The following is a 25,404-nucleotide window of genomic DNA, read 5'->3' on the forward strand; positions in this document are numbered from 1 at the left end:
TTCAACCATTTTCCCATTGCTGCAAATTGGGTTCATTTAGGTACACAGGGACAGAATAGCTGTGAAAAGCTATTCTGAAAGAAAGAAAGGACCAGCCTGTCTGGAAGAAAGAAATAAAGGACCAGCCTGAAATATTAATGGATTCTATTAGGGTAGCAAAACTGATAAAGCAGTCAAACCCTTCTTGTGATAGTGTTTTAAATCTTGGAGAAATCCACAATGAAAAGGACTTAATAGAAAATATGACTGTCATTGGGCCATAGCTGCCAAGGGAACTAAAAGGTTTCTTTTAAATGAATTCTCCTTTGGTTTTCTCTTGGCGGAAGGAATCAGCCGTCCCACTGAGTCTTTTCAGTTTGTTTCTAGCACAGCTAATTGTGTTTATTTGTCTCCGGAATCACATGCCTCTCTCCTCTTCCTTGCTTTTTCTTAGGGTTTCTTGCCTGCTGTGTACTGCTTTTACTGCCAGAAATGTTCTCCTCATCTGGGAGCCAGTTGGCTGCCAACACTGAGTAGGTGCTGGGAGGCTGATTCTGCCTTTCCAGAGATCTGACCTGGCCTGGGTGTCCAAGATTGCCTTAGGGTAGAGGGAGAGATTGGATAAGCTGGCTACAAAAGGATCTGTTTTTGTTTTTTGTTTTTTTTTTTTTGCCTCAGATGTGTCCACTTGGTCCATAACAGCATTAAGAACAGAGCAGACAGCAAGTAAATAAATAGTATTGATTAATTATCAAGATAGCTTTGCTAGTTGATATGGTTTAGATCTGTGTCTCCACCCAAATCTCATGTTCAGTTGTAATCCCCAGTGTTGGAGGTGGGGGCCTGTTGACTAGATCATGGGGGGCAGTTTCTCATGGCTTCACATCATCCCCATTGAAGCTGTCATCCTGATGGTTCTCATGAGATCTGGTTGTCTAAAAGTATGTGGCACCTCCCCACTCCCTCTCTTACTCCTGTTCCAGCATTGTGAAGTACTTGCTCCCCCTTTGCCTTCTGCCATGATTGTAACCTTCCTGAGGCCTCCCCAGAAGCTGGGCAGATGCCAGCATCACGCTTCCTGTACAGCCTGCAGAACCGTGGCCAATTAAACCTCTTTGCTTTGTAAATTACCCAGTGTCCAGTATTTCTTTATAGCAGCGTGAGAATGGGCTAATACATTAGTCAAGTTCAAGAAACTGGTTCTCCATTTTTCCTATCAAAACATCACATTGACTTTCCTGCTTAATAGTTTCCTTTGATTCTTTCCTCCTTTCCTCCTCCTTCCCTCCCTCTTTTTGTTTTGTTTCGTTTCTTTCATTTCTTCTTTTGACAGAGTCTTACTCTGTTGCCCAGGCTGTAGTACAGTGGTGTAATCATAGCTCACTGTGACCTTGAGCACCTGGGCTCAAGTGATCCTCTTGCTTCAGTCTTGTTATTAGGTAGGATTACAGTCACATAGCACCATGCCCAGCTAATTTTTTGTAGGGTCTTGCTATGTTGGTGCCCAGGTTGGTCTTGAACTCCTAGGCTCAAGTGATTCTCCTGCCTTGGCCTCATAAAGTGCTGGGATTATAGGTATGAGCCTATAGGTATTTGCTTGATTCCTAAACCTCTGTTTCCTTTTCTTCCCCCTTACCTGTCCTGTCCCATCACAGAAGCCATATAACTGCTGGAGAACTTCCTAGCTCTTTTTTAACCATCTTACTCATGGAGTTCTAGAAGATGGTAGTTGTCAGGATGCAATTGAAGAAAAGCCTACAAATTCCACCTTTGGCTCTCTATGGGACATGCCAAGGAGGACCTCATTATTATTAGAGATAATAATTATAATAATATAATATCTCTATTAGAGATAATGAGGGAAATACATTTTCAGGGAAATGTATTTTATTTAAAGATATGTTATTGCAAATATTTTGAAATAGTTTTTTATTATTGATATGATCACTACTTTTTAAAAACGTTTAGTGGGAAAAACAGTAGACGACAAGTCACTTAGTTGTCTATAGTAGAGTCAGCTCAGGGGTGGCAAATATACGGCTCTGTGCCACTGTCCCCTCCTGAGCCCCACCTCCCTCAAGAGCTTGTGGCAGACATTGTAAATCCATAACACCTTGCCCTCTAAACTCCAGTCCAGGCCTGGAATGCTGCTCAACACATGATTTCAGGAAGCCATTACCAAGCAATAGAGGTTGGCATGACGAGTGAAATCTATTTGCCATCTCCTAAATAAGTAGTCTATAAAGCCCTTCCTGCGCTAAAATTCAGTGAGCTTTTTAGCTTGTGGTCATATTAGGTCCCTAACAGCTAGGGAGCAGATCTCCTCATTCATTGACATCACCACATAGATGCCAAACCTTCTCTGGAAAACAGATGAGCAAGGAAAATTTTTTTTGATTTTTTTTTTTTTTTAAGATGCAGGGTCTCGCTCTGTCACCTAGGTTGGAGTGCAATGGTGTGATCATAGCTTACTACAGCCTCCTCTCCTGGGCTCAAGTGATCCTCCCTCCTCAGCCTCCCAAGTACTTGGGACTACAGGTGCATGGCACCACTCCTGGCTAATTTTTATTTATTTATTTATTTATTTATTTATTCTTTTGTAGAGAAAGGGTCTGTGTTGCCCAAGCTGGTCTTGAACTCCTGGGCTCAAGTGATCCTACTGCCTTGGCCTTCCAAAGCACTAGGATTACAGGTATGAGCCACCATGCCTGGCTGGGATGCTTTGAACACTGATGGTTCATGGAAGATTTGGAAGTTGCAACTCTCCCTTTGCAACTTATAGTAGGTCCTTCAGTGGTTTGTCAGTAAGACTAAATCAAATCATTCTTAAGGAAGAAACAGAATGCTAATGCAGTGCTGAAGGGGAAGAAAAGGAATTGAAACCCAGAGCCTGAGCTGCAGGAGTTCCTGCTCTGGTATAGCAGTTGTATTAAACTGAATCTAGATTATGTGTAGTTTAATGAGATGGGAAAGCAAAAAACTTAGTGCCTGGTTATAACTAACTTGCTATCATGTCATAATTCTCTTTACTTTTGAAGAAATTTGCAGAGTATTAAGATAATGCCTATGAAGCATCAAGACTTCCTTGACGAGGTTTTAAGTGTTCATGACCATATTTTAGACAATGTATTGGACAGCAGTAATGGCTTAGGCCAGTCCGTAATCACCAAAATATTGCGAGCTGGTAGGCTATGCAGGCAGAAGCTGTGTGGGCTGCTCCAGGCCTGCCTGTCTCTAAGAGGCTTGACAGAGGACGCCAGGCTGCTTTCTGGGTGGTTAAGATCAGACTGTGTATGCACTGGTGTGGTTTTCTCTTGTTTTAATCAACAGTACATTCTTTTGCAAGGAAAAGACAAACTGAGGCTCATTTTGGAATGCTCTGATTTCAGAGCAAGAACAGGCAGAGACACTTTTCCATTTTGGAAGTCCTAACTGAATACTGGGTATGGGGTGAGGAAAAGCAGGAAGGAAAACCCATATAGGTTAGACAAAATATTAGATTAGCCAAGTATTTTTAAAGTATTTTCTAAAAATTAGATAAGATTTAGAGCTTACCCCTACCCCATTAATTGTATACTTTTATCTAGTGATGCATATGTAAAAATCATACTTCAGCTGAAATCACTTCTGGCTTACTGTTGTTCTTTATTTTCTGCATCTTTTTGGATGTCATATAAAAAGAGGCCCCCCAAATCATCATTTACTTGTTATTTGGGAATGCGAAAGTAATTGAATTCTCTGGAGTGAGGAGTGGTGGGTGAGGCTGAAATAGCAAGTTGGGAATGAATGCAACTTTTCAGTAGATACTATAATCCTTTGTCAAAGGGAGTGCTGGGGTGATGGAAATGAAACTACAAGTGCTGACCTTGAATTTCTGGTAACATTGAGTGCTTGTCTCTTCCTAGCCCATGTGATCTATGGACTTGCCCAAATAGCTTCTTGCTGGTACTATATCCTCTGTTTTCTAAAGGCACCTTAGGGACTTCAAAATGCACACTTTTGCTTTAAAATGCATCGTATTTTAATGTTAACTTGATGATAAACTTATATAATATTGGCTGTTAGACACTGAATAAGCTGAAAATGCAAAAGTGACACTTTCTCGACATGCATTCATCTTACTGCTTGTAATTGTATTCATTTTTTTTCAACTTTAATTCAGAAATCTTTTTTTTTTTTTTTTTTTTTTTTTTAGAGACGGAGTCTTGCTCTGTTGCCCAGGCTGGAATGCAGTGGCACGATCTCGGCTCACTGCAAGCTCCACCTCCCGGGTCTGCGCCGTTCTCCTGCCTCAGCCTCCCTAGTAGCTGGGACTGCAGGCACCCGCCACCATGCCCGGCTAATTTTTGTATTTTTTTTAGTAGAGACGGGATTTCACTGTGTTAGCCAGGATGGTCTTGATCTCCTGACCTCGTGATCCGCCCGCCTCGGCCTCCCAAAGTGCTGGGATTACAGGCGTGAGCCACCGCGCCCGGCCCAGAAATCTTAAGTAGTTGGCCTTTATTATTCTTTTCAGTTTACGGCATTACTGGTACCAGAAGGATTGTGGTTTAAGTATGTGATTCATTTAATCCGATGGGACTCAGGCTTGGGCTGTCTGCTTTCCATCCCACTTTGCCTCCAAGATCAATGCAACCTCAAAGAAGGAAAGTTGTCAGTTTTTTAATGGTGTTTATGATTGATGTACCTTGTTGATATTAATAACTATATCTGCTACATTACAGCTTTGATTAATCACAGTCTTCAAGTAAACTGACTTGTTGACATATTCCACTTTAGAGAAAAAAATATCAAAACACAGGAAAATCAAATGCCATTAGGACTTTTGTTTAAGAGCAATTTCCCAGGGAGAACATCCTTGGGAATTGTTTAAGAAGCAACTTCCCAAAAGCCTAGGAAGTTTTGTTTAAGAGCAAAACTTAAAGGGGAAACTTAGTTTTGGTTAAGAGCAAAACTTAAAGGGGAAGCTTAACTTCCCCTTTAAGCTTAAACAAAACTTCCTAGGCTTACCATAGACACAGTCCTATCTTCTTCGCATTGGTATCTCCATTAGCCAAACTGCATATGGAAAGAGATAAAGGACCTGGACAAAATTGTGTTCACTTACACATTTAGAAAAGTAGACTAATACATTGGTAGAATGATTTCCAAAAGATGAGGTTGAAACAGCATTTCCTGAATAGCATAAAAGTTTAGGGCATGGGCTCTGGAGCCAGACTATCTGGGCACAGATTCTGGCTCCACCACTTCTTGTCTGGATTTTGGGCAAGGGACTTCACCTGTTTCCTCATCTGTACAATAGCTAAAAATAGTAGATTCCATTTCATAGAGTTGAGAGGAATAAATGTTTTATTTATTTAAGTCACATGCAATGACCTTAGAACCATGTGTAGTAGAGAGTAAGTGCTCAATATATGTAAGTCATTTTAGTAATTATCACTGGCAACTGGATAAAGAACAGTAACAGTGAAGAAGGAATGCTATATCTCTGGTTTCTGGCTTGAGCACCAGGGTGCAGCCATTTACTGAGATAGGAACAAGAAGCACAGGACAGAAGTAGGGTTAGTGGAAGAAGCTTGATTCTCTTTTGGTAGTGTTCATTGGAAGTATCTTTGTTACAGCTAAGCAGAGCTATCGAGTGGGTATCAAATATATCCCATTCCAGATATAACAAAATTTTGTGGAATATTATTCAGCCTTAAAAAGGAAGAAAATTGGCCAGGCGTGGTGGCTCAGGCCTGTAATCCCAGCACTTTGGGAGGCCAAGACGGGCAGATCACGAGGTCAGGAGTTCAAGACCAGCCTGATCAGCATGATGAAACCCCGTCTCTACTAAAAATACAAAAATTAGCCAGGCGTGGTGGTGCATGCCTCAAATCCCAGCTACTTGGGAGGCTGAGGCAGGAGAATTACTTGAACCTGGGAGGTGGAGGTTGCAGTGAGCCGAGATTGGGCCTCTGCACTCCAGCCTGGGCGACAGCAAGACTCTGTCTAAAAAAAACAAAAAGGGAAGGAAATTGACCAGGCATGGTGGCTTAAACCTGTAATCCTAGCATTTTGGGAGGCTGAGGTGGGTGGATCACCTGAGGTCAGGAGTTCGAGACCAGCCTAACTGATACGGTGAAACCCCCCTCTCTACTAAAAATACAAAAATTAGCTAGGCATGGTGGTGGGCGCCTGTAGTCCCAGCTACTCGGGAAGCTGAGACAGGAGAATTGCTTGCATGCAGGAGGCAGAGATTGCAGTGAGCCAAGATTGCGCCACTGCACTCCAGCCTGAGTGACAAAGCACGACTCTTTATCGAAAAAAAAAAAAGGAAATTCTGGCACACGCTATAACATGGATGACCCTTGCGGATATTATGCTAAGCAAAATAAGCCAGTCACAAAAGGAAAGCACTGTATGATTCCACTTATATAATGGACCTAGAGTAGTGTTCTCTGAATTTATAGAGACAGAAAGTAGAATGGTGGTTGCCAGGGGATTGGGAAGAGGGAGCAGTGGGGAGTTGTTTAATGGATACAGAGTTTCAGTTTTGCAAGATGAAAAGAGTTCTGGAGATTGGTTGCATAATACTGTGAATTGATTTAACACTACTGAACTGTACACTTAAAATGGTAAGATGGTAAATTTTATGTTATGGGTATTTTACTTTATTTTTATTTTTATTTTTTGAGACAGAGTCTTGCTCTGTTGTCCAGGCTGGAGTGCAGTGGCGTGATCTTGACTCACTGCAACCTCCGCCTCCTGGGTTCAAGCGATTCTCCTGCCTCAGCCTCCCGAGTAGCGCACTGCCACACCCAGCTTTTTTTTTTTTTTTGAGACGGAGTCTTACTCTGTCCCCCAGGCTGGAGTGCAGTGCCGCGATCTCGGCTCACTGCAAGCTCTGCCTCCTGGGTTCACACCACTCTCCTGCCTCAGCCTCCGAAGTAGCTGGGACTATAGGCGCCCGCCACCACACCCGGCTAATTTTTTGTATTTTTAGTAGAGATGGGGTTTCACCGTGTTAACCAGGATGGTCTCGATCTGCTGACCTCGTGATCCACCCGTCTCGGCCTCCCAAAGTGCTGGGATTACAGGCATGAGCCACCGTGCCTGGCCACTATTTTGTATTTTTAATAGAGACGGGGTTTCACCATGTTGGCCAGGCTGGTCTTGAACTCCTGACCTCATGAGATCCACCTGCCTTGGCCTCCCAAAGTGCTGGGATTACAGGCGTGAGCCACCCGACCCGGCTTGGACTTTTTTTAAAGTGTGAGCAAGAAAATAACATGTTAAGTCACAAGGTGATAAGTAGTACTATGGAAAACAAAGAAAAAGTAGAGCAGAGTTGGGTGTTGTGGAATGCCAGGGAGAGTAGAAGTGCGGTATTAAATCAATAGGGTGGTTGGGAAGCCTCCTTGAAGAGGTGACATTTGAGCAAAGACTGGAAGGAGTTGTTTGTCTCTTGGCTACTATTAAAATCTATGTCTAAATCTGCCAGGGTCCACCCATGGTATGGCAATGCTCAGTCAATAATCAAGCGGTATGTATCTTTTAAAGTACGTATTGGTGGGCAGCTGTGAATGTGGACATTTCAACTCATTTGGAAAAACAATCCAGGCAGTCAGGTAGCACTTCACAGATTATAATCAGATGTCATCTGAGACTTGAGGTTATGTTACAGTAAGGACAAATGGTTATTCTTATATGTGGCCTTTTCTAAAGTCAACCTATAACCTAGAAACAAACACCAAGGGTTTGATTTCTTTAGTTATTCCAAAATTTGCATGTTGTTGTTTGTCCTGAGAAGTTGTGTTGCCTTGGGAGCTAAGAAAACGTACATTTTTCAATATGAGTTTTAAACGCCTTCATTAAGACTAGGATTTTCCAGGTTTCAACTGACCTTCCTGTCAACTTAAAGAGGGCAGCTTAAAAATTCTTATTTCATGTATTCTTTATTGGATGGATCATATGGCATGGAATGGTGAGCTGCTTATAAAAATCCTGTGACCTGGACATGTTTTATTACAAATTTATGAGGCTGGTATAAACAGGTATCAACTTGCTCTCATTTAAGCCAATACTTTGTACTCACAAACAAACTGAAAGAGGTTTGCATCCTTGGATACTTGAACTGATTTTTCCACATATAATTTCTTAACCTCATTTTTCTAGGTCTAATAAAAAGAAGTATACCCAGCATAAATCTCTGCTTTGGAACCAGGAAAAAATCTTCCCCACCCTCCTGCTCCCACTGAACTTTGTGGGGAAATTAGTATCTATTGATGGACAGGCACCTTTGCTTTTCCCCAATCCTGTCTTCTGGTCAAGAATTCTAAAGCTACACACTAGCAGCCACTCAGAACATACATGGCTGTTTCTAACTCTCTTGCCAGGCCACATTTATAGAATAATTGCTAAGGTGACAGGAACTAGGTGGGGGAAGATGAAATGGATTCTCTCTCTAAGTCCTTTCTACACTAATGGCAACAAGCATTGGTGGATTTAAAAAGCACAGCAATGGCTGAGTGCGGTGGCTCAGGCCTGTAGGCCCTATACTTTGGGAGGCCAAGGCGGGTGGAATGATTGAGCCCAGGAGTTCAAGATCAGCCTGGTCAACATGGTGAAACCCCAGCTCTACAAAAAGTACAAAAATTAGTCAGGTGTGGTGGTAAGTGCCTGTAGTCTCAACTACTCAGGAGACTGAGGTGGGAGAATAGCTTGAGCCCAGAGATTGAGGCTGCAGTGAGCTATGACTGTGCCACTGCACTCCAGCCTGGGTGAGATCTTATCTCAAAAGAAAAGAGAAAAAGCACAGCACCAATCTCAGAAATTGCCCCCTACTCCAATTTCTGGTAACATTCTTATCCACCCAATGTTTGATTTCTTTTAGTTCTGAACACAATTCTTATAAAATTACTGGCATAAATATAGTATTTTGGGTGATTTAACAAGAAAGGAGGAGAAATATTTTCCTTTATGCATACACAGCTCCCTGTGAGCATTTAGCCTCAGCTGGTTGTTGAGCTCAGGGTATACCCTAAACATTTAGTTTCTCCCATATACATTAGAGAGCCCCAGAAAATACATAAATAATAACACATGAGAATGTAGCAGCCATTAGGTGTATATTATTGTCATAAGATATATATCATTAGATAATGATAGCAGTACTTGGTAGCAAAAGGAGAGTTTAGTGGATTCAACAGATGTTTGTTGAGGGGCCACTCTGGCAAACATCTGTGCTAGGGTCTAAGCAGGGAGGTACCATACAACACAATACTTGCCCATAAGAAACTTATGGCCTACTTGGGAATACTCAGATAACTACAGGACAAGGTCGTATATGGTAGCCATCATTTAAGTGACATAAACTGGAGGATGCAGGAGAATGGATGGAAGAAGATATTGCTTTGACCAGGTGAGTTGGAAGGCATGGAAGAATTGGCATGTGAGAGGTGCCTTCAGGGACAGATAAGGTGTTCTGACAGGAAGCTATTCCAGGTAAAGGGAACAATCTGGGCAAAAGTCTATAAAGGAATCCCCTTCTAGTCATATACATATACAAGAAGACATGGGCAAGACTAGACTGCAGCCTAGTGTGTGAGAGCAAATCACTAGAAACAACCTCCATGTCCATCCACAGGAGGATGAACTAAAGAATTGTGGTATATTCACACAGTGGAAGTAGTCGGCAAAGGAAATGAGTCAACTACAGAATAGCAACTAATGTGGAAAAACACAAACGTAGATTAAATGAAAGAAGACTGTTAGGTACAAAATTTGTATCAAGGTTAAAAATATCTAAAAAAATCTTATTTATAAATTTCATGTGGTTTTATTATATCATTATATGTAGATACAACTATAATTTTATAATGTTTTCATGTGAAAACAGTGGGAATGAAAACCACCCACAATGCATAGAGACTGCCAGTGGGGAGGGTGGGAAGGGAATTGGTAGACATAGGAAGCTACGTTTCAGTTGAATCTATTTTTTTTTAAGACAGGGTCTCACTCTGTCACCCAGGCTAGAATGCAGTGTCACTATCATAGCTAACTGCAGCCTCAGTCTCCCAGGAGCAAGCAGTCCTCCCCCTTAACTGGGGCCACAGGCACATACTACCATGCTCAGCTAATTTTCTAAAACTTTTTTGTAGAAACAGGATCCCCCTATGTTGCCCAGGCTGGTCTCAAACTCCTGGGTTCAAGTGATCAGCCTCCCAAAGTGTTGGGATTATTGGTGTGAGCCACTATGCCCCGGTAATTGTATCTGCTTTAGAGAGAAGAAGACAGATAGATACACTAATATATTTATATACACATATAAACACATATACTATGTACATATCTATTTTAAGATCTAAAGTAAACATCACGTTAACATGTGATAAATGTTACATTATTCTCTACACTCTTCTATATACTTGAAATATTTCGTAATATAAAAATGAAGGAGAAAGTCACAGTTCAGGTTTAGGAATAGCAAATGGTATAGAACAGTGATTCTCGGCTGGGCGCGGTGGCTCACGCTTGTAATCCCAGCACTTTGGGAGGCCGAGGCGGGCGGATCACGAGGTCAGGAGATTGAGACCACGGTGAAACCCCGTCTCTACTAAAAAATACAAAAAATTAGTCGGGCCTGGTGGCGGGAGCCTGTAGTCCCAGCTACTCAGAGAGGCTGAGGCAGGAGAATGGCGTGAACCCCGGAGGCGGAGCTTGCAGTGAGCCGAGATTGCGCCACAGCACTCCAGCCTGGGCGACAGAGCGAGTCTCAAAAAAAAAAAAAAAACAGTGATTCTCAAACTTTAACATGACCCTTGGCAAGAAATACATTTTATTTTAGAAACCAGGAGTTCCATGACAGTACTTATCCTTAATATACTGGATGTACTCTAACATGTTATATTTACTCTTTTATTCTGTATGATATCAAGCAGTGGGTGATGCTTACAGATGCAGATAAAGGCTAGGTTCTGGAAGGCTTTGATGGTCAGGCTTAGGAATGTAAGCTTTAGTTGGCAAAGAGGAAAGGCCCACTGGTGGCTTTGGGGCATGTTATGTGAGCTAAACTTTAGCTAAATGAAAAAAGATGGAACTGAGGCCAGAGATTGGATGATCCAAAATCAGTCAGGAGGTTATCACCATTAGTGTAACTGGAACAGGATATGGGTCTGCAGGGGAAGTGAAAAAAAGGGACAGGTTTTGCATTTGCTTTGATTAAAAATAATACAGATAATATGGATTTGATGACTGGGGTTTCAGGGAAGTGGGAGGGAAATGAGACAAATTTCACTCTTGATTTCAAGGCTTGATGCCTGAGAGATTGGTTACATCAATAACAACTATGTATATCAGGAGAAATTTGGTTTTAAACACAATGTTTAAGGTGCTGATGGGGACATCTACACATATGTAGTGAAGCCATGGCTGAGGTTAAAAGGAATGCATAATAGTTTCACAATGTATTATGGCTTTCTATAGCAGTACACAGTACCTGGTGAGGGAAAAAAATGAAAGGTGTAATCAAGGTGGGGCCAGGCAGGCAGACCTAGCAAAGGTGTGGCGGGTGGAGGGTGAGGAGTGCTGGTTAGGGCAGAATGAAATGGCTAGCACTGGGTTGGGTTTGTATTGGGATGGCAGTTGAGTCCAAATGCAATGGGTGCACAGAGAGAAGAAGGGTTGGAAGACTTGAGGTTATGAGACACCCAAAAAGTATCTTTAGCAGGTGTGATGAAATATTACAGGTGGAAGTTAGGAGTGTTGTAATCAAGGGGGAGGAATTTCAGACCTGAAATCTTGGAGCTAAGATAATTCTAAGTTAGAAAAAAAATACTATTCTGAAATTCATATGGAAACAAAGAGCCTAAATAGTGAAAGCAATCCTAAGCAAAAGGAACAAAGCCAGAGGCATCACATTACCCAACTTCAAAATACTACAAGGCTATAGTAACCAAAAGGCTATGGTAGCATGGTACTGGTACAAAAAAAGACACACAGACCAATGGAATAGAGAACCCAGAAATAAAGCTGCACACCTACAATCAACTGATCTTCGATAAAGCTGACAAAAATAAACAATGGGGAAAGGATACCCTATTCAATAAATGGTGCTGGGAAAACTGGCCAACTATATGCAGAAGAATGAAACTGGTCTCCTACCTATCACCATATACAAAAATTAACTCACAATGGATTAAAGACTTAAATGTATGATATGGTTTGGCTGTGTCCCCACCCAAATCTCATCTTGAATTGTAGCTCCTATAATGCCTACGTGTTGTGGGAGGGACCCGGTGGGAGATAATTGGCTCATGGGGGCAGTGTCCCCCATACTGTTCTCGTGGTAGTGAATAAGTCTCACAAGATCTGATGGTTTTATTAGGGGAAACCCCTTTCACTTGGTTCTCATTCTCTCTCTGCTGGCTGCCATATAAGACATCCCTTTGCTCTTCCATCGTCTTCTGCCATGATTGTGAGGCCTCTCCAGTCATGTGGAACTGTGAGTCAGTTAAACCTCTTTACTTTATAAATTACCTAGTCTCAGGTATGTCTTTGTCAGCAGCATGAAAATAGACTAATACAATGTCAGACCTCAAACTATAAACATCCTTCAAGAAAATCTAGGCAGTACCCTTCTCGACATAGGCCTTGGGGAAGATTTATAACTAAGTCCTCAAAAGCATCTGCAACAAAAACAAAAAATTGACAAGTGAGACCTAATTAAACTAAAGAGCTTCTGCAAAGCAAAAGGAAAACTATTGGCCATGCACCATGGCGTATGTCTGGAATTCTAGCACTTTGGGGGCCAAGGTGGGTAGATTGCCTGAGCCCAGGAGTTTGAGACCAGCCTGGGCAACATGGTGAAACCCCCTCTCTACAAAAAAATAGAAAAAATTAGCTGGGCATGTGGTGTGTGCCGGTAGTCCCAGCTACTTGAGAGGCTGAAGTGGGAGGATCACCTGAGCCTGGAAATGTTGAGGCTACAGTGATCCATGATCACACCACTGCACTCCAGTCTAGGTAACAGAGTGAGACCCTGTCTCAAAACAAAAAAGAAACTTTCAACAGAGGAAACAGACAACCTACAGAATGGGAGAAAATATTCATACATTATGCAGAGGTCTAATTTCCAGCATCTATAAGGAACTTTAAATCACCAAGCTAAAAACAACTCAGTTAAAAAGTGGGCAAAGGAAATGAACAGACACTTCTCAAAAGAAGACAGACAAGTGGCCAAAAACATGAAAAAATGCTCAACATCACTAATCATTAGAGAAATGCAAATCAAAACTACAATCAGATACCATCTCACACCAGTCAGAATGGCTATTATTTAAAGTCAAAAAATAACAGGTGTTGGTGAGACTGCAGAGGAAAGGGAACGTTTATACAGTATTGGTGGGAATGTAAATGAATTTCAGCCACTGTAGAAAGCAGTTTGGAGATTTCTCAGAGAACCAAACACAACTACCATTTGACCTAGCAACCACATTACTGGGTATGTACTCAAAGGAAAACAAATTGTTCTACCAAAAAGACACATGTACTCATGTTCATCACAGCACTATTCAAAAATAGCAAAGATCAACCTAGGAGTCAACCTCAGTGCCCATCAACAGTGAATTGGATAAAGAAATTGTGGTATATACACATAATGGAATACTATGGAGCTATAAAACAGAATTTGCAGCAACATTATCTTAAGTGAATTAAGAAAACCAAATACCACATGTTTTTACTTATAAGTAAGAGCTAAACAATGGGTATACATGGACGTAGAGAAGGGAAAAATAGATACGGGACTACAAGAAGGGAGAAGGAGGGACCAGGGCAAGGTTGGAAAACTACCTGTTGGGTACTATGCTCACTACCTGGATGATGGACTCAGTCGTACCCTAGACCTCAGCGTCATGCAATATACTCTTGTAACAAACCTGCACATATACCTCCTGAATAGAAAATAAAAGTTGAAAATTTTTTTAAATGAAGTAATTCTGAGTGATAAATAATCACAACCTTTGTAGATACTACAGGTTAGGTAGGTAGGTAATTGTAATATCATGGAGATGAAAGCTGTAGCTGTGTGATAGTTTACAATTACTGATCTGAACTGAGTAGATTGACTTTTCAAATGAAGCTCTTCTATGGAATAACTAATGATTTTTTTTTTTTTTTTGAGACGGAGTCTCACTCTGTCACCCAGGCTGCAGTGCAGTGGCACGATCTTGGCTCACTTCTCTGCTACTGATTATGAATTACTACTTCTAATTACAGAAAAGGCCACACTGGGAAGTGGAGCAGGGTCTTCAGGGGTGCCCTTAGGAAAGAGCCCTGATGGGATGTCTTGGGAGAGAAGGCTCTGGATAGTGCTCCTGGGTCACTACAGTGAGCCAGGATTCCTAGTCCATCAGCAGCTCAGAGATGGACAAGCACTATCTTCTCATCTAATACTTCCTTTTCATTCACAGCTGATAGACGTTCTTCCACAGAGACACAGTCAGTTGGCTGGACTCTTGGGACACAGGGGTCAGAATTATTGGGGTCTGCCCATACATTATTGCTGATTTGGTTTAGGGCTTTGAATAGGTCACTTAAATTCACTGTACCTCAGTTATTCTCACAATCAAGTAACACAAGCTAAAATCTTTGAAAAAATATTTTGAATAACTTCCTTATGCAACCCAATGAATTTCACAATTTAATATAAAGGAAGACACATGTATAGCCAGTTACAGCATAATACTAAGAGGATGCTATAAACTGAAGTGTTTCCCCAAATTACTATGTTGAAATCCTAACCCCTAATGTAAGGATATTAGGAGGTGGGGCCGTTAGGAGGTGATCACCTAGATCAGGGATCCCCCAACCCCCAGTACCCGAATGTGGCCTGTTAGGAACTGAGCTGCACAGCAGGAGGTGATCAGTGGGCGAATAAGCAAAGCTTCATCAGTATTTACAGCTGCTCCGCTTTGCTGGCTTTACTGCCTGAGTTCCTCCTCCTGTCAGATCTGCAGCAGCATTAGATTTTCATAGGAGTGCCAACCCTATTGTGAACTGCACATGCAAAGGATCTAGGTTGTACTCTCCTTATGAAAATCCAATGCCTGATGATCTGCTACTGTCTGCCATCACCCCAGATGGGACTGTCTAGTTGCAGTAAAACAAGCTGAGGGCTCCCACTGATTCTACATTATGGTGAGTTGTATAATTATTTCCTTATATATTAAATGTAAAATAATAGAAATAGGCTGGATCCAGTAGCTCATGCCTGTAATCCCAGCACTTTGGGAAGCCAAGGTGGGCAGGTCACTTGAGCTCAGGAGTTTGAGACCAGCCTGGCCATCATGGCAAAACCCCATCTCTACAAAAATCAGCCAGGAGTGGTGGCGCATGCCTGTAATCCGAGCTACTTGGGTGGCTGAGGCACGAGAATGGCTTGAGCCTGGGAGGCAGAGGCTGCAGTGAGCTGAGTTGGCATCACTGCACTCCAGCCTGGGCAACAGAGCAAGACCCTGTGTCGGGAAAAAAAAAAAGCAATAAATCTAATGGGCTTGAATAATCGTGAAACCATACTCCTCAACCCCCAGCCCCCATACATGGAAAAATTGTCTTCCATGAAATTGGTCCCTGGTGCTGAAAAGGTTGGGGACCACTGACCTAGATGAATGGCTAGATGAATGGTATTACTGCCTTTATAAAAGAAACTCAGGAGAGCTCCCTTGCCTCTTCTGCCATGTGAGGACATAGCAAGAAGACAGTCATATGTGAACCAGAAGTGGGCCCTCACTGGACACCGAATCTGCTGGTGCCTTGATCTTGGACTTTTGCAGCCTCTAGAAACTGTGAAAAATAGATTTCTGTTGTTTATAAGTCACCTAGTCTATGATATTTCCTTACAGCACCCTGAATGGACAAAGACAGAGGGCTTAATAAGACATGAGTTCTACTTCAGGCTGTCGCTAAGCTTCACAGGGAGGGGTTATATCTGAGCCTGAATTTGAGAGAGAAGTGGGTTTTGCCAGGCACAGCAGGCTACAATAACATTGGCGATGTCAAGTGTGTGGCTTGTTCAGGCAATCAGGACAGTCTGTTCTGCCTTTTTGTATGCAACAAGAATAAAAACGAGTTCTAACAGTGTTCCAGTGTTATTTTACATTATGTTTCTCTGCCTGGCCTCTCCTTTTCCTAAATCTTTGCTTAGGCATTCTTGGTCATAAAAGTGACAAATGGTAGGAGATGATAGACCAAAAACAAGCTGATGGTTAGAAATTCAGCCAGCAATTTAAATATTGGTGCAGTTACCTAGCAAGTGGATGAACCACACAAATAAATAAGATCCAACTCAAATGGGGTTTTCTTTTGAAAACCCACATTTTCGGTATCTTAGATCTCACTGGTTTTTACCTTTAGAAGCAGGCAAAGGATAGTCATTTCACTTTGTTTTTGAACAATGATCTACTGACACATTCTGGGGGCATCTTTCCTCTGACTGTTTGCCTATAGAAATAAAGCGTAGGTAAGCCAGTGTTCCTGTCTCCAGAGGCTTGCAATTCAATAAGCAGAAGAGAGAAGGCTCTCTGCACACACAGTAGTGAAGTAATGAGCAAGCCCGATGTTTACTTACCAAAATATGTGGAATAGATAGATAAGTGTTGGGGGCGGGGGAGGAATCAAGACGGCCTGGAGAAGGCTTTATGGTGATTTGGAATTGAACTAAGGCCTTGGGGATATCTAAGGAGAAATGGAGAATAAAGTGACTTGCTTGACTCTTTATAGCAAATAAAAATGCTGGGTCTTAGAACCACCAGGAGAGTGTACTGTTGTCACTGCAGAAGAGTTAATATTTAATTGTTAGGGAACACAGCTTTCTTTATATGGTGCTCCAAACCCTAGCTCGATTTGTTATCTGATTTTCTGCTATGGAAAGGGCATTTCCAAGATTGATTTCCTGCCAGTGGAAATGAGCAGCTCTCTTCACGTTCACCCGGGCTGGCCCAGGTCCCAGCTGGTTTGCAGAGTGATGAAGCTTCCTGCCAGTGAGAAGCTAGATCTAGCTGAGAGGTTGCCTGACTGAAGCCAAACCACACCTGATGAAGCCGATAGTTACACTCATGTAGAAAGTCCAGGGAGACACCTGTCCCTAGGCTTTAATTAGTGGGAGTTTCAGACAGCAAAGTTTACCTTTACTCAAACAAGAAGCCTCAGAAGAACATGATCCTCACACCTGAACTGTTGATTGCCCGGAGACTGCTCAGTGTGTTCTCCCAGTAAATTGTTCCCAGCTCCTCTGACTTCTCCCACTCGACAGATTAAACACAGATACTATTTATTCCATGTGGCAGGTGCATTCTGTGTCTGTAATGATGCATTTTGAAACCAGTACTTTCTCAAGTGAGATTAGCTGAGATGTGGAAAGTATAGGAAGTGACAGAACAGACAGAAATTCTAGCTAGAGTGTTCTAGTTAGACAAAGAGAAAAAGGCACTCAGAGGAAATATGCTCTGCTTATCTTTCCCAGGGCACAGCAACAAATAAAGGCTGTCTTTTCTTTCTCCTCTTAGGAATATTATAGGGCACCACAGAGGAAAAGATTCGTAAGTGGAGAGAGGTCACTGAGCCCAGGAGGACACATCTTGCTGCCACATCTGTGGCAAAAAGGTGTACCTTACTTTTTTTTTTTATAGGCACGGTTCAGCCGTACCACAAACCCACATGGTCAGGAAGTGACTCACTTATTAATGCCGTTTCAGTTTGTGTGCTGTGGGGAGTCTCTTGACAATATTGTGTATACCTGCTTTTCCAATCTAAGATAACATCTTTGCTGCATTAACAGTAGATGTTACATATTTTTTTCCCTTTAAACCCCCCATGACCAATAGCTTGCCCTATGGCAAGTATAGTTAGGTTACTCCTAATAATTAATTTGGTATGCTAACTAGTTGAGCTCAGAAAAATGCAAGTATGCATGTATTCCTTTATAATGCTGGAGTGTTTCTTGGGGAGGGTCTTAATATGTTACCAACTTAGGTTTTACCAATTTTTGCATATTTATGTCAAATATTCCTATTTGCAGAGTAGTACTAACTTTTGCTTTCCAATTACAAAAGTAGTAAATGTTTGTTGTTAAAAAGTACTATAATGATAGTATTTCCAGAAGAAAAGTAAAATTCCCCACAATCCCTTCATGGTAATAGCTGTATTGTTTTGATTATATGCACTTCCATACTTCATCTGTACCATGTTTGTATGATTACAAAAATACGGCTGGGCGGAACACATACTTTAAATTTGTTTTTTCCTCTACATATCTTTGACTCATTTATTCATTCAAAAAATCTTTTTTGAGAATGTACAATGTGCTAGTCCATCACTTTGCTAAGTGCAGTGGAGACTACAGTGAAAAACCAATGGAGCACACATATCATGTGTATCTTTGTATAACAATAAATGTAAATATGCTAGTTATTTTAATAAATGCATAGTATTCTATTGTATAGATTTATCTTAATTTACTCAATCAAATACTCCATTTTTGGATGTCGAGATTCTGTTTTGTTAGGTTTTGTTAAATAAAGGGGGAAATACGCACTGACCATTGATGAATCTGAATCGATCTCTGCTAATAACAGGATTGCACTGGTAGTGCCATTCTTTCAAATATGACTTTACAAATAGTGATATGCTCCTTGGAAGATGTAGCTATAAAGATGAGTATGAGCCCAGAGTTCTCTCACTGAATGACTATGGAGATCCTGAGGCATGTGAGACTGTTTCCAACTCCACCTCTGGCTCAAAGGCTGCTTAAAGCACAGTTCCAGTCCTTATAAATGGACACCAAGTTGTCATTTTGGCTGCTATTCCTTTGCAGCCATTTATAGTTATGCAGTGATGTGTGAAGCTGGGCTTCTGTGAATTCTGGAAGCATTTCTTTTGCCTTTGATAGGAATTGCTGCTCATTTGTCCTCTATCCAACAACCAGCAGGTCACTTTCCTACCATCTGTGTGAGTCCCACACACAGTGACATGAAGTGATGTCACAGGATCTGTTTGTTGGTGATTTCAGCATGCTGCTTGACATTCAGTACAAAGCAAAACATAGCCCAGATGAATTACAGAATTTTACAGTATTAGAGCTTATATAGATTACGCCCCCATCTTATGGACAAGGGCACCAAGGCATACAGAGGTTGAGTAATTTGCTCAAAAATCACTTAGAGCACTTTGGGAGGCCTAGGCAGGCAGATTGCCTGAGCTCAGGAGTTCGAGACCAGCCTGGGCAACACGGTGAAACCCCGTCTCTACTAAAATACAAAAAAAAATAGCTGGGTGTGGCAGTGTGCGCCCTTAGTCCCAACTACTCGGGAGGCTGAGGCGGGAGAATTGCTTGAACCCAGGAGGCGGAGGTTGCAATGAGGCGAGATCGTGCCACTGCATTCCAGCCCGGGTGACGCAGCGAGACTCCATCTCAAAAAAAAAAAAAAAGTGTCACATAGTGATAGAGCTAGAGCTAAACATTGGGACTTCTAATTTCTTGCCCAGTGTTCTTTCCAGGGAATCAGCTATTCCAAGTTTGTGGTAGATTCACATAGCATCCTTGTAATAGATCAGGAACACTATTGCTTTGGAGTGCTTCTATTTGGCATCCAGATAAAATGTCTTCACTACCAAACAATGCCAGTTTCCCAAATATGGAGCTTTTCTTTAATTCCCCACTTTGTTAATTTGGGAAAGGCTTTTTAGGTAGCTTGCTATATGCATAGCAGATTTAGTGATCTCATTGTCATCGTGCTTTCCACCAGCAGGCTGATAAATAACCTCAGGTTTATGATTGGAATGTCTCACTACACTAGTTCTGTAAAGCTAGCCACAACAAACCATGTGTCTCTTCAATATGAAAGAGGCCCATCAGATTTATGATCATATTTATCTGGGCTAATAGACCTATGGATTATTTGATAGATTCCACTCAGATTTTGTGGAAGTCACATTTTATTCTCTTAGGGAGTACTGGAATCTGATTTACAAGTAAACTCAGTGTCAAAGAACTGAGAAACTTTGCAGTACTGATTTTTTTTGTAAGGCCACCTGCAAGTTATCTTTGTTAATGAAGCAAAGCCGTATTGCAGCAGCATATTTGAAGTTGTATATCAAAAAATATTGGGGTTTAGTCACAGAGCGCATTTTTTGAGGCATAGTGGTTAAGAACGCAGACTTTAGAGTCAACTGCTTAGTTACCTCCTGGATCTATCACATACTGTGCAGCCTTGGACAAGTTATGTAAACTCTCTGTGACTCTGTTTCCTTATCTGTGAAATGGGAATGATAATAGTACTGGTGTCAAGTAATTGTTGGGAAGTTTAAATTATTCTTAATATTTAAATATTAAGTTAATTTTTCAAACCACCCAAAACACTGTCTGGTATGTGCTAAACATCATATTAAGTGTTTAATACTATTATTTTGACACTTTCTCTTTTTTTTTTTTTTTTTTGAGACAGCGTCTTGCTCTGTTGTCCAGGCTGGAGTGCAGTGGCATAACCATGGCTCACTGTAGCCTCAACCTCCTGAGCTCAAGTGATCCTCCCACCTCAGCATCCTGAGTAACTGGGACTACAGATGTGCGCCACCATGCCTGGCTAATTTTTAAATTTGTTTTAGAGATAGAGTCTTGCTGTGTTGCCAAGGCTGGTGTTGAACTCCTAGGCTCAAGCTATCCTCCCCGTTCAGCTTCCCAAAGTGCTGGGATTACAGCTGTGAGCCACTGTACCTGGTCGATTTGGACACTTTCATTCCATTCATTCATTCATTCATTCATTCATTCATTCATTCAGTGATTTCTTGGAATATCGATGTGATAGGCACAATGCTAATGATAAAAATATTCTCAGCCCTCAAAGGATCTCGCAGTTTAGTGGTCAGAGAGACATATAATGCAAACCATGTAGGCATACAGTAGGAAAAGTCCTATAATGAAGGACTATAAGTGCAGTGGCAGTTAGGTGAAGGAGCACCTGAGGGGAAGGCTTCACAGGGGCCATCTGAGATGGGACATGAAGCATGAGTAGGAGTTGGCCAGGGGACATCAGTGGTGTGGGCATTCCAGGCATGCACAGAAGCACAAAGTCCTGAGAGGATGGCAGAATAACTGGAACACAAAGTGGCAGAGTGGGAGATGCTTTGGGGACACTTGAAGAGACGCACAGACAGGGACCAGGAAGGCCTCCTGTATCCTACCGAGGTTTCTGTGAGAGACAATAAGGACTCAAATTCAGACAGGGGCCAATGAGAGGGAACCCAGCAGATGGAGGAGATGGCCAGGAGCAGTGAGTGCAGTGGGCATACCTGTTAAACACGGTTACACCTGTTTCTCAGGTGATAGGAGATGTGCCCAGGTGCTGCTCTGCTTATCGATACAGTTCCTCTCTGAAAGTTAAATGGTCTCTTATGGGTACTTGACGTATTTTCACTGTGTTTTCAGGGGATAACAACTATCACCAAAAACGTGTCATTTCATTGTTTTATTGAAAGTTACTGAAAAGGAAATGCATTTTAGGTAGTTTCCACCAGTTAGAACTACGAAAACAAAACCAAACCTTAAGAATACAGATGATCCCCAACTTAGGATGGTGTGAAAGTGATACACATTCAATAGAAACCATACTTTGCATTTGGGGTTTTGATTTTTTCCAAGGCTAGTGATAGGTGGTGAAATACTCCAGCAATTCTGGGCAGCAGCAGTAACCTGCAGCTCCCAGTCAGCCATGTGATCTCAAAACAACCAATACCCTACAGTGTCCTCTGTTGCCAGATGACTTTCCCCACCTGTAGGCTAATGTGTGTGTTCTGAGCACATTTAAGGTAGGGAAGGCTAAGAGTGGTTAGGTTCAGTAGATTAGGTGCATTAAATGCATTTTCAACTTCAGACATTTTCAACTTAACAAGTTTACTGGGCTATAACCCATCATATGTCAAGGAACATCTGTATTTAGCTTAGTTCTGTGATTTACTTTTAAAAAGAACACCTAAATGCACAATTTTTGGCTAAAATGTCAAATTTTAACCATGAACTTGGGATTTTTACCCCATTTTTCTTTTTCCATTTACAAAAAATAATAATTTGAAAGGCACTTCTAAGATAAATCTTTAAGATTAGATCCCAGCCGGGCACAGTGACTGACGCCTGTAATCCCAACACTTTGGGAGGCCGAGGTGGGTGGATCACCTGAGGTCAGTAGTTTGAGACCAGCCTGACTAATATGGTAAAACCCTGTCTCTACTAAAAATTCAAAAAATTAGCTGGGCATAGTGGCATGCACCTGTAGTTTAGTCCCAGCTACTTGGGAGGCTGAGACAGGAGAATTGCTTGAACCTGGGAGGCGGAGGTTGCAGTGAGCCAAGATCGCACCATTGCACTCCAGCCTGGGCAACACAGCGAGACTTCGTCTCAAAAAAAAAAAAAGACTAGATCCCTACATAATGCAAGGCATTATTCTACATTTTTTTAACACTTATAAACATTAAGTGAATTCATGGTACATATACTCAGTAAATAGAACTTTTAATTCCAATTCCATTATAATCTGACTCTAATTAAAAATCCTTAAAGGAGACAGGGGAATTCAAATATCCCACTGCTCTAGATGTGTCCAAATGAATGTCCTCCATGGGTACTTCAAACTCAACATTTTCAAACATGTCTTTCAGCCCAGACTTGACCCAGGGAGGCAGTATTATGATGATTCCCAGAAGTGTTACAAAAAAAAAATCCTTTTTGATTTTAAAAAATTGCATTAAAATCAAGTATAAGGTAGAAAGTACATGTGGATAGATTTATTTTTACTAAGTTATATCCTTCAGTGGGCTCTTTGAAATATTACTAGGACTTTATGTGCATGTTTTGCCTCTTGAAAGTACTATTCCATTACTGACCATTTTGTTATTATTCATTCTGTTTTCTTCCTAAAAAGTGGATAGACAGGAAATCACCTCCTTCCACCCACCCTTTTTTATGAGGACAATGACACTGAGTAATTGATTGTCTTAGGTATAGCCACACACCTGAGTAGAGCAAATACTAATAGCCAGACTTCCTGACTCCCAAACCATTACTTCTTTTTTCCTTCACCTTTGCAGAAGAGAAGGAAATTGGTGCCATGAGCCTGGGCCTAAAGAACTGTTCATTCAGTAAGTAATTATAAGGTGTGTTCTATATGCCAGATATTATTTTCAACATGGGGACTTCTGCACCTAACAGTCCCTGCCTTTAAAGGAGCTGGTGGCTAATGGGAAAGTAAGTGGAGTAAACAAATGAACCCAGCTCCACGAATGAAGCAAACTGGGAGAGGCAAGGCCAGAGTCTAATGAAGGCTGGAGAGAGCCCTAAGCCAGTCTGGGAGTTAAGAAAAGCTTCCTGGTGGAGCCGACTTCTGGGTAGAGGGTTGAAAATGAGCCAGAGTTGCTGGGCTAGAGGGTACTGAGTTTGCATGCATGGGAGATAGAGTGTCAAGAACTCCCAGTATTAAGAGTATTAAGATCTGGGCCAACAAAGTGGCCTTACAAGTATGGGCTCTGGGAGAGGAGGCTGGAATAGGAAGGAAAACAGAGAAAGGATCTGTTTGATTAGGGCTTAGAATTTATATTGAAAACAAACAATGGTGAGCCGTTAAGAATTTTGAGGAGGGAATGATAATCAGATTTCCATTTTTAAACTGTTGCCCTGAAGTGATTTGGAGAATGAAGTGAGGGTTGGGGATGTGAGTTAGGAGAGCCATTATTGATGAAGAAAGGTCAGTTATGAGACTGCTATTGTCATCGTTAAGTTAATTTTGAAGGCCTAAATTAAGGGAGAGCAGTAGAAATGGAAAGGGCAAATGGATTCCAGAAATGTTGAGATAAAATCAGCAAACCTCGATTCTGATTAGATGTAGGGGACGAGTCAAGTTTGGGTTGAAGGAAATGTCTGGAGATGAGTTTGAAGTGCCCATGGGGGACACTCTTTTGGACACATCTAGAGCAGTTGGATATTTGAATTCACACCTCAGGAAAGATCTGGCTGGAGGCAAATTTGGAAATCAGCGGATACAGGTGCTAGCTGAAGCTAAGGGCCTGGGAGAAGTACCTGTCTGAGAGGCACTGTGGATGGTGAAAAGGGGGCAGATACCACAATTGACAGGGATGGTGGGAGAAGAAAGCCAACGTGGGGCCAGAGAGAGTAGTGTCATTGTCACTTAAGCCAAGAGAGGAAGCATTGGTTAGCATTGGGAATCCTTGCAGAGTTCAGGGGAGATAAGCATTGAAACAGGGTAATAGTTTCAGGGGAGAGAAATGACTCCCATTTCCTCTGTAACATCAAACCTAAACTTTCACTAATTCCACTGCACCTAGCCCACTCCCTTCCTCATTACTCCCCAGTAGCCCCTCTGCTCACAGACCTACCAGGAAGTCGTACCATTCCTATGCTCTTATTTTGCGTCTTTGCTAGAATGCTGCAATTCTCACTTGTCTGAGCTCTATCCAGCCTTCTAGGGCTAACACAAGCCCACTTCCCCCCAACGCTGCCCCAGCATACTCTGAGTGTGTTCTCTTCTATAGATCTATTTGTATTTCGCTCTACTTTACACTTGTTTATGTGTGTCATCTGGTGTTGTTGGCTGTTGATTCATGAAGTTTGACTCTTCTAAGCTTCTTGAGGTAAAGGATCTTATTGTATTCTTCCTCTGGGGCCTTGGTAGCCTGGAATAGTGTTGAATAGATAATCCTTGCTCTGAAAAAGATTTCTGGTTGATCAAAATTACAAGACTTGAGATTATCCAGTTAATAAAAATTCTTGAGGAAGATTTAAATTTCAGCTGTCCAGGAGTTGGAGTGAACCCTGTGCAAAGGAGATTGTTCTAAGGTAGAATCTTGGTCAGCTGATAGTCACGTCAGGTTAGGTAGGAGGGCGTGGGAACAGAGGCCAGAAGTGAGGGAGGGGCTCTTAGTGCAGCCACCTGGGAAGGCTGGGAGGATTCAACATCATGATGACAATATGTGGTTTCCTCCAAAACGGGCTCAAACTTTACAGCTGGTCCTTTGAATCATGGAAGCATTGCCCATACCTGCTCGGTGAAAGTGATGCCTAAGAGGGAGGGGGGCAGACCCCACTTGACAGTGGTTTCTGAAATTAATGATGATAAAAGAATTATAACTCATGGTACCATTTTTGTAGCTGTGTTAGCTGCTCTCAAAGGGAGAATTTCATGGCAGGGGAAGAGGTGGTTGCTAAAGAAATGACAGAGAGGGGGAAAAAAGAGAAAACAACTCAAACCCTCTTTCTGACCACAAGTTTGGAATTTTTCTTTTCTTTCTTTCCTTCTTTTCTTTTTTTTTTTTGAGGCAGTTTCGCTCTTGTTGCCCAGGCTGGAGTGCAATGGCGTGATCCTTGGCTCACTGCAACCTCCA

The 25,404-nt window shown here is 41.8% G+C and overlaps 1 protein-coding gene across 2 annotated transcripts in view; it reads left to right on the forward strand.

Annotated features, from left to right (window-relative positions):
- PAQR8 (progestin and adipoQ receptor family member 8) overlaps window positions 1-25,404 on the forward strand; it is a 46,575-nt gene that overhangs the window by 11,693 nt on the left and 9,478 nt on the right. Inside the window, exon 2 of one of the 2 annotated variants that reach the window (XM_032141596.2) lies at window positions 23,098-23,148. The exons of the other annotated variant lie outside the window; for it this stretch is intronic. The gene's annotated coding sequence lies outside the window, so the exon portion shown is untranslated. The remainder of the gene's footprint in view (window positions 1-23,097; window positions 23,149-25,404) is intronic. 2 annotated transcript variants of the gene reach the window in all.

Source organism: Hylobates moloch, unplaced genomic scaffold (genome assembly GCF_009828535.3).
Source record: "Hylobates moloch isolate HMO894 unplaced genomic scaffold, HMol_V3 SCAFFOLD_20, whole genome shotgun sequence".
Taxonomy (NCBI): Eukaryota; Metazoa; Chordata; class Mammalia; order Primates; family Hylobatidae; genus Hylobates; species Hylobates moloch.